Source organism: Nyctereutes procyonoides, unplaced genomic scaffold (genome assembly GCF_905146905.1).
Source record: "Nyctereutes procyonoides isolate TBG_1078 unplaced genomic scaffold, NYPRO_anot_genome, whole genome shotgun sequence".
NCBI lineage: Eukaryota > Metazoa > Chordata > Mammalia > Carnivora > Canidae > Nyctereutes > Nyctereutes procyonoides.
In genome coordinates this window covers 25,108,711-25,119,317 of record NW_026575046.1, presented here as the reverse complement: position 1 = coordinate 25,119,317, position 10,607 = coordinate 25,108,711, and the positions used below count along the sequence as shown (strand labels likewise).

General features: G+C 35.8%; 1 pseudogene; it reads left to right on the top strand.

Annotated features, from left to right (window-relative positions):
- The first annotated feature begins 1,340 nt into the window (after window positions 1-1,340).
- On the top strand, window positions 1,341-2,445 carry LOC129509374 (nuclease EXOG, mitochondrial-like; annotated as a pseudogene).
- The last annotated feature ends 8,162 nt before the right edge of the window (window positions 2,446-10,607 follow it).

Here is a 10,607-nt window from a genome sequence, read left to right as displayed (position 1 = left end):
TTCATGGAATGAATTGGGAAGTATTCCCTCCCTTACTATTGTTTGGATATATTTGAGAAGGATTAGATTGGGATAAATTATTCTTACATATTTTGTAGATTTAGTTAGTGAAGGCATGTAGGTCTAAGCTTTTCTACTGCCAAGTTTTAAATTACTAATTCAATTCTCTCTCTCTCTCTCTCTCTCTCTCTCTCTCATTCTCTTTCTCATTAGAAGTTTTTTATATTTCTCTTTTTTTATTTTAGTAGACTACAGTTGTGTATGTCTTTCTATTTCTGGTTCTGCATCTATCAATCAACGTTTTTCCTGACTATTGCTAATTGTTTTGGTTTTTTTTCATGGCCATTAATTTTTATTGGGTATGGGACATTATGATTGATACATTTAGAAATTCTGGATTATACTCTCCCAAAGACTGAAGTGTTTTTGTTTTTGTTTTTTTTGTTTTGTTGTTTTTTTTTCCTAGCAGTCAGGTACATTATTGAGGGAATGTTTTAAAAGTATAGAAACTTGGCTTTATATTTTTTGGGGGGATAAGTTTATTTTTGTTTTGTCTTTTGATGCAGGGCATATTTCTTAATCTTAGTTTATAATCACTTCTACTAAGGCATTGTCCTGAAGTTTCAATGGAGGTCTAAGTTACTTAGGAGACTTTACAATTTTGTATAACCAAAACTCTAATTCTGTGTCCCTTGTGCTAAGTAGAAGCTCAAAATCCTACTCAGCTCTTTCATTATTCTAGCTGTTTCCTGTTGGCTCCTTGGCATTTCACTTGCTCATGCACTATCTAAGGGTCAGCCAAGGATTTAATGAAACATATGCACTTCTTGGAGTATCTTCTTTATTTAGACCTCCCTTTAATGTCCAGGCACTCTTGTAGTCCCAAATTCCATCCTATAACTTCTAACCCTATATAATTGTGGTTTTCTTCTTTAATTATAACCTCTCAGTGTTACTGGAGCTTTTCACATAGTGGAAAACTGAATAAACAGGTGTTTCATCCTGTGTGGTGTCCTTCTTTAAGAGTTGCATTATTTTGGAGTACCTGGATGGCTCAGTCGGGTTGAGCCTCTGAGTCTTAGTTTCAGCTCAGGTCAGGATCTCAGGGGTCCTAAGATCAAACCCCATGTGGGACTCAGCACTCAGCAGGGAGTCTGCTTGAAGTTTCCTTCCCTCTGTTCCCCTCCCTACTTGCTTATGCATGCTCTCTCTCTAAAATAAATAAATCTTAAAAAAAAACTTGCATTATTTCCAAACTCAGTCAATATAAGTCACTTTCAGACGCTTTCAATAGTTTGAAAAAAAATTCCGGACTGCAAAAGGCAGGTGCTTGGGGGAAGATGGCTGCCCAAGCTTTTGCTCCCCGCCTCCGAGGCTGCGGGCGCTCTCTGGGCTTCTTGGTGGCCGGAGCTGCAGTGGGTGTCACGGGTGGCGGGTTCAGGGCCGGGCAGTTGCTCCAGAGGCAGGGCGTAGAGGCGGCGCTGGCAGTGAGGGAGCCCCACGGTTCTGCAGAGAAGTCTCTCTTAGAACAATCTAGAGTACCTTTAACTGGAACAGAATCTAGGCTTTACACTAATCCTGCCTTGCCTTATGATCAGTCAAAGCGGGTGGCCAGATGGGTTCTCCAATATACATCCAAGACCAAGATAATGGGTGATGCCAACAGAACACGTTGTAAATTCAAGCCTGATCCCAACATCCCGCCAACCTTCAGTGCCTTCAATGAAGACTATCTTGGGAGTGGGTGGTCAGGAGGACACATGGCTCCAGCAGGAAATAACAAATTTTCATCTAAAGCCATGGCTGAAACTTTTTACCTTTCTAATATTGTGCCTCAGAATTTTGATAATAATGCTGGGTATTGGAACAGAATAGAAATGTACCATCGAGAACGGACAGAGAGTCTTTGAAGATGTCTGGATAGTACTTGGACCATTGACCTTACCTCAGACTGGAAATGATGGAAAGAAAACCATTAGTTACGAGGGGATTGGTGAGGACAATGTGGCAGTCCCCTTGCACCTTTATAAAGTGATCCTGCTCACAGAAGCCCAACTCTGCTGAACCCCTGGCACAAGGGGCCTTCGTGGTGCCCAGTGAAGCCATTGGCCTCCAACCTCGGTTAAGTGAATTCCAAGCAAGCCTTCAGGACCTGGAGAAGTTGTCAGAACTGGTGTTTTTTCCTCATTTGGATAGAACTAGTGGTATCAGGAATATCTGCTCTGTGGACACCTGTAAGCTCCTGGATTTCCAGGAGTTCACTCTGTACCTGAGCACAAGAAAGATTGAGGGAACCCGATCAGTACTCAGGCTGGAAAAGATCATGGAACATTTGAATAATGCAGGGATTGAACCAACGATTCCTTCATGAGCCGCTATAAGAAGAAGCTAGAAGAACTCCAAGCTAAGGGGCAGGCAGGATTCCTGGAGAGAAAGACATCTTAGTTTTGTTTTTTGTTTTTTTTTTTTTTCCTCAGAAGATATGTGACAGCATTTGTAATGAGGCAGGTGTGTCCTCTTCAGGCTACCGCATTTTAGTAGCTTTGTTTGCTTAAAGAAATGATGAAATCCTAAATTTAAGACTAAATTTCACCCCAAAAGATGAAAGATCTAAAAGTTTTTGTCAATTTTTCTTTATTTGATACAGGAATGGATTATTAAGGGAACTGTAGGACCTGCGGATTGGGTGCTGATCTTGTGTCGGGTTCACAGAGGACTCTGGACACAAGATGACATGGCCTTTGTGTCTCTCTGGATGTTAGCATGGGAAGACATTTTATTTTCATGCCTCCAAATCATGCATGATCTTTGATGAATCTGCTCATCTTTCCTGGAGGCTAGTGTTGAATGTTCTCTTTCTCTAGGACCTGAATTGGTCTTTGAGGTGGCATTTGGATATCTTCTGTGTGTTATCCTGTCAACATGTATGATAGTGTTACATATTTGTTTCTTGCTCCTTCTCTCATAGAGCTGCTGGTCCTCCATTTCTGTCCTATAGAAGCCCTCAGCTACACTTTCTGCACACGCAGTGTGTTCAGTATACCAAGCTCATTGCTTTACAGCTACTCTCCGACCACTGCCCTCATTTTATGTGTCAAGAAATTAAGCCTTGGAGAGCTTACAAATTTTGTTCAGGGTTCACCTTTCCAAAGAAGTAACCACAGAAGTAGGAGGCATGTGGGGCCGAGAAGAAAGACAGCATGACATGGATTGAAATAATTCTGACACAGAGGCTTTTGACTCAGAACTGTATTCACATGGGGATCGGTGATCCTGGACCTGTTTGCTAAGAGGGGTCTGGTTTCTTGTCTACCATCGAGCCAAAGGGTCCTGAATGTCCTCTGACTTGAACCCTCCTTAGCTCTTTGGGAAGAAACAATCACAGGTGTTTGAATGTTAGAGGGCATTGCTTTGTAGGATTTATTAGAGCCCCTACTTGCCTCCAGGAATGCAGTTCTTTTAGTGACCAGATGGTGCCAAGCTGATATGTTCTTTGCTTTTTAAGGTGAGCAATTTGTTCCAAAGATTAAGGGAAAATGTCTGTGCCCACAGATCCACCAGCTCACAATTTGCTTCCCTGGGTAGTACAGGGCAGGCAGTGTTTTGAGCCAAAGACTCAAAGACAATTCTCACTATTTCTAGGGGAAGCAGCGACTGTTTTTCTGAGCCATGTCTCTGCATTAGGGTTTATGTGGAATCCTCTTCCCAGGCTACCATAAGTATAGGCAGTGAAATACCTTACCTTAAAATAGGGCCCAGGAGCTTGTCTAAATGTACCCTAGCTCTGCTGTCTTTTCAAGTGGTATTACAAGAACAGTTTAATGGTGTTTTGTGTGTTTGTAACAAATGCTGAGGCTTTAATATAAAGGTAAGATGATAATGAAAAAAAAATTCCAGAGCTTATAAATGTTACCTACGAGAGAGTTAGTCCAGTATGAACTACTCCAGTAATATCAGAACCAAATACTCTTCCCTTTAAAAATTGTCAACTTTTGTTTCTTAAATTCTACATATGAGCAAAATCATATGGTATTTGTCTTTCTCTGACTTTTTTCACATAGCATAGTGCACTCTAGCTCTACCTACCTTAATGCAAATGGCAAGATGTCATTCTTTTTTTATGACTGAATAATATTAATGTATAGATACACACACACACCCCACATCTTTTTTATCCATTCATCAATTTTGCTCTTTGCTTTTAGTTTCTGAAATCATATAGAATTGGTATTTACTTGTATGGAATGCAAGGAAAGAATTTAATTTAAATGAATTTAAACAATTAATTCAGCGTTACTTGTTAAATACTTTATATTATAATTTTGTAATGATTGCTGTGTTGTGTAAGTTCTTTACATATATCTTTTTCTATGCTTTCTATTGGTTTCCAATTACATAGTTCTGATCCAGTATCAGACAATTTAAATATTCTTGTTTTAAAAGTATAATTTCTTATATCATGCAAAAAGGATTTAAAGTGTTCTTTTAATACTATCCTGGCCTTTTGTTCTATGAGATGAATATCAAGAGTTACTCTCAATGTCTAAAGTAACACAAAAACAAACTTATCTTTTTAAATAGGCTTGTAATAACTTCACAGGTTAAAAAAAAATAACTTCACAGGTTAATCTGTGGAAATCATATAATAGTACACTGAGGCCTACAACCAATTTAGCTAAGTCTTGTCTAAGTATTTCAATGGCATTTTATACTTTTCTCATAATTTATTGAATATGTTATTATATTTATTTCTGAGCACCTTATATTTGTTATTATTGAACATAATGTCAGTTTTCTAATTACATTTTACAATTACTGTTGATATATAAAAAAGGGTAATTTAAAATTGGTTTTATATCCAACAAAATTTTGTCCTCTCATTTTAGTTTTCATTATTTACATATATTTTTTACGTGAACAATTAAATGAAAGTAAACAATGAGAGCTTATAATATCCTTTCCAGTTTTTATGAAAACAATTTTTCATCATCTTACTATGAATAAAAAGACCTTAAAGACAGAGTAGAATAAAAGCTGTTAAGATATGCTTCCTTGATATTAAAGAGAATATTACCAGCTTTTAATTAAGCATCATGTTTCCCATTGGTTTTACTAGGTTCTAAATCATATTATTAAATATGTCTTTTATCTGTTTTTTAGAGACCTTACAATTTTGTATGACTTCACTGCACCTGAGATGGCTACATGTTTTTCTCCAATAATTTCTTATTATGGTGAATTATATTAAAATATTTTCTAACTTTAAATAGCCTTTGAGTACTGGAAAAAATTAAGTTTGCTCACAGTGAATCACTGTTTAAAGCTTTATTGAATTTTGGGGGTGCTGGGGTTATGATCTCAGGCTTGTAAGATCAATCCCAGGTCAGGCTCCTGCTCAGCTGGGGGTTCTGTTTGAGATTTTCTCTCTCCCTCTGTCCCTCTCTCTGCTTCCACTCTTTCTTTTCTTTTTCTCTCTTTTTCTTTCTTTCTCTCTTTCTTTCTTTCTTTCTTTCTTTTCTTTCTCTCTTTTTTTCTTTCCTTTCTTTCTTTTTTCTTTCTTTCTTTCTTCTTTCTCTCTCTCTGTTTATCTGTCTCTCAAATAAATCTTAAAAAAACCTTTCTTGAATTTTTTAAAACTTTCAGTTAGGATTTTGAAAATCATTTTTAAAACAATGGTTTAAAATGTTACAGTGATATACATTCTTTTGCCTAGTGTTCATGTCATGATTATAAATACTCTAAAAAAATAAGTTAGATTGTGTACCTGATTTAAGAAAAAAAAAGTTGCCTATGATTATAGTTTTGTTTTGAATATTTTGTTATATTCAAGTTTCTTATTACACTTTGACAGAATAGATTTTCCTTAGGAAATTATCCATTTTATCTGATTTTTTCATGCATTAGTACATTGAATTTATAAAACTATGTATTTTATTCCCTATCATATACCTTTATATAACATTTAGATATATGTATTTTTAATATTATTGTTACCTATTATTATACTTTTTGCACTTTTTCTTTTTAGTCTAGGTAATACTTGTCTACTTCAATAGGTTTTTCCCAAAGAACTATCATTTGCTTTACTTTGATACAGTATATTTTTTGTTTGGTTGTTGGGTTCTTATTACATTAATTCTTGGTTTTATTTTTTATCATTTCACTCATTGTATTGACTGACATATTAAAGGAACCCAGTTTATTATCTTTTCAGTGAGTGTGTGAGTAAAAGAATCAATGCAACCCAAATTGCATTATTTTCTTACTTTTTTAAATTGAGTATGGTGAACTATATCTCCTTGGTAATTGAGGGAATACTAATACCTCTGTTCTACTGAGGTATAGAATAGAACAAAATCTATCTTCATGTATTCATGAATTTATCAATTCATCACAGCATAACATATAAAGAAGTTGAATCACTATGTTGTATACTTGAAACTAATGGAATTAGTTGTGTCAACCATATGCAAATTAAAGAAATTAAGAAAGCCTCACTCCAGTGTAAATGATATATAAAAAATATATATGGTACTAGGGATCACTTTGTATACAAATTATATACACACACACACTATATCTATCTATACATATATATACTTACATATTTATAAACACTCTGAAAATATCCTCATCTATATGTTTATATACTTTCATATTTCTAAATGTATCTTGATAGAGATATATATAACTATGGATACAGACATGTAGTATAATGCTCACCCAAATACTAACAGTGCTAGGATTTAGAACTATCTTCTAATTTTTTTCAGCTCCTTTGTTTTATTTTTTTTAAAGATTTATTTATTTATGATAGACATAGAGAGAGAGAGAGAGAGAGAGAGAGAGAGAGAGAGAGAGAGAGAGAGGAAAGAGAGAGAGAGAGGCAGAGACACAGGCAGAGAGAGAAGCAGGCTCCACGCCGGGAGCCCGATGCGGGACTCGATCCCGGGACTCCAGGATCGCGCCCTGGCCAAAGGCAGACGCCAAACCGCTGAGCCACCCAGGAATCCCCAAGCTCTATTGTTTTAAATATTTGCTTTGTAATTATGCCAAAATTCATATTCTGAAAGTAAAAAGAATCTGTGGTATTTTTAAGGGTACCACTAATTATTTTAATAATTTGAGATTTATTTTTGTTATTTTTTATTAAGGGCAGGAATTATCCCTATTTACCATCGCATTTCTGTTAGTAATTAAAGTGCCTGGCAATCAAGATGTGATTAATGATGATGTACTGAATAAATGAATGAATATATAGAAAGAAGATGGTTCAAATTAGAATATAGATTTCTCACTCCTACCCTACTTTAGTATCTTTGAGGAAGGCTCATTCTGTTACTAATGGTAAAAATTAATTTGCTTTTATCTAATAGATTTTTAATCTATTTTTTCTTTACCAATGAATATAATCCTCAGATTTTGATTCTCTTGGAGTACTTTCGGATTCATCTTGAAACTCCCTGTTGGAAATTGGAAGAAACTAGGGCCAACCAACAATCTGTCTGAAAATAAGAGAAGCCACCCACCTGGGGTCAATAACCCACTCTATTTCATGAAGCCATTCTTATTTCAACACTGAAGTGCTTTGGATAGGTGAAAATGACAATGCTGATTGGTTCAGGTACCAAGGTCACAGAAGGGGTTCACTTTACAATTATATCCACTCAGAGAAGTCAGTAATGCATCCTGCTGAGGAGACTTAAGGCTCCAGCTTGCTCATGATCCCTCTGAGTGAAGTGATTGATAATCTATGCATCTCTGCCTCCAGAAGAGCTCAACCTATCAGAGCCAACTATGCTTCTTTAGATAGCTTAAAAAAGTGAAGATAAAAAAATTGGATATAATCAGAATCAGTTACTCATTTTTTCTAAATTAGTTTGAACTTCTAGATAATAGAACAGTCATTCCTGAAAGACTTGTTTTGAACCTGTGATATACTTTTTCAAAATAGCCTACCTTTATTCTTGAGATATATAAACCCAATATTGGTTAATTTTATTACTTTTGATTATAAGTCAATATGGTAAGTTTTAGTCTATTCAATTGCTATCAGTTCACTCATTAATGATGTAGATACCTTTAATATTGAACAAAGGGGACACACACTCTCATACACAGACATCCACATGCACACACACATACAAAGAAAAGTCCACAAGTATTTAACTGACTAAAAAGTAACAAAAAGCTTGACAATGTCAGTTGACCCAAGTGCCCAGTCTGACATGAAAGAGCTGAGCTGAGACAGCATACAAAACGTTTTCAGTTCATTATCAATTCCAAATAATGGGATGAAACATTTATCTCCCAGACTTGGATGCAGTTGAATCTGTAAAAGGGTTCACAACTGAGAATGGAATAAGTTTCTGGAAGAAGTCGGATTTTAATGCAGAAAAAGAGGGGGGCCAGAAAGGAATCAGCCAATGAGGTGAGTGCTAAACCCTGCAGCAGTTTAGATGGCTTTTGATAGTTACCTTTCTCTGACTGGCACATAAAACCATATTGTATATAGCACATGGCTTCACCAATCATCCTCCTATCCCTTTCCATGCACTCTCGCCCTGCCTCACAGACTGCTCGAACCAGTTTTAGAATGCCCTTCTCCATAGCGAGGTGTAGCTACCTTCCCGTAGTGTACTTCTGAACCCATTGCCTTTTCCTTTAGACTCCATATATGACCCTGGACTCCTATTACTTTGATTTTGAATACATTTTGTCTCTGCTTACACGTCAACTTAATCTTACAGACTCCTCTTCACTAGAGGAGGCCTAAGATGCAGCAAATGAGGTTGGGTTTCAGACAATCAGGTAGTTTGTACATGGAGCTAGCTCATCCTGTAAGCTTGGGTGCCAGAAAAATTTTGTTCAGCTTCAACACTAAGCATAATTTAGCCAAAAATTTTAAAGCATTTTATAATGGTGGAAATTTTTTTTTAAATGATAAAGCACATCCAACATAGTTGAAGTAGACTGTGAGCTTCTCAAGGTCAGAAATTCTCTTACCATTTATCACAATGCTGAATACACTGCAGGAGGTCAATGACAGCCAGATGAGAGAAACAAAGAATGAGGAAAAGCCAACACATCTTACTTCCTAAATAAATCAATTCATCTAGATACTATATAGATGAAATGGTTCGTCAAATTTTATACAACTTTTAAGAATCCCACTACTCCCAAAGTCTCTTATATTATTTTCCCTTAGGTTCATGGAGCAGCACTAGAAAACCATTGAAATTATTTTTAAAATGTAATTCCAAGTTCCTAATACTCCAGATTCTTCCAAGGTTGAAAATAAAAATAAAACTTTATTTTTATTTTTGTGAAAATGTATCAAACCAACATTTTTATCAGAGGGCTAATTTTTCTTACTTAAGCTTCTCTTTCTCTTAAGGAATTGTAAATGCCAAAGCTTTCCAGATCTATTTCAAACCAATCCCTGATTCCACCATAATATTACCCCATCAATTTGACTTTCACTTAAATTTTTTGCATAGTTTTTTCCCTTATTTGACATTTCAGCAACAGTAATCTTGAAAGAAAACAAAGATAAAAAAACCTTTTTCTCTATTTTTGAATACCATGGTAACTGCTCTTCTTTATTGTGGCATTTAATTAATTGTGTCTGTTCAAGTAAACCCATTTCCTTAAAACTTTATCTTCTAGTTTGTTTTCCAGCCTGACAATTGACAGGTAATAAAATGTTTAGGTCAGCACTTTTCTACAAACTCACAAAAAATCAAGAGACTCAGTGTCAAGCTCTCTCAGACTTTTTTAATCACTATGAGTGGAAAGGATGACAAATTTTTATTAAGACCAGCTAAACCAATCAATAAAGACCTTGAACTTGCATACGTTACTACTGGCTGTTCACAATAATGGTGATAGCCTAAAAGTGAACTTTCGAACCATTAACACAAAATGAACAACAGATAACTTGACAAAATAATTTTTCCCCTAAACTATGTTTCAAGTTTGCATACCTACGTCAGTATTCTAGATATCTAAATTATTGTCATTCTCTTTGGCTGTTGCCCTTGCTTTTTTTTTTTTTCTTTTTAAAATATTTTCTCCAGCTTATCATTTAGATGACTTCATTCCCAAAACTCCATTAAAGTCACAAATCAGGAAAATCACAGAAAGGTTAGTGACAGGGTCCTGTTGCTACCTACCATTTTTGCAGATCCCAGTTTTGATATAGTAGTTGAAGTTCAAAAGGCAAAGAAGGTCAAGGTGAAGGTGTACTACTTCAAAATCCTCGAGATCCATTGGATATAGAACTTAAACAAACAAGAAATTACTTTAATTGATTAAATGTAGATTGAATTAGGAGGAAAAAATGACAGGCACTACTAAGGTTATATCCCCCACACATTGTTTAACACAGCATGACTGATTCAATCTGCTGAGCCCCAAGGAAGGCCAAAGATGTCACTCATGGACTCACACAATGCAGGATCCTTAGAAGAGCAAAATCGAAAAGTTGCACTTTATCCACTCACAGCCTGGAGCCACTGTTCTCATTCGGTCTTCTGTTAGCAGAACAATGAGCTACAGCAGGCATTGGGCTGTTCCGCATAATAATTATAGGTATCCCACAGGCA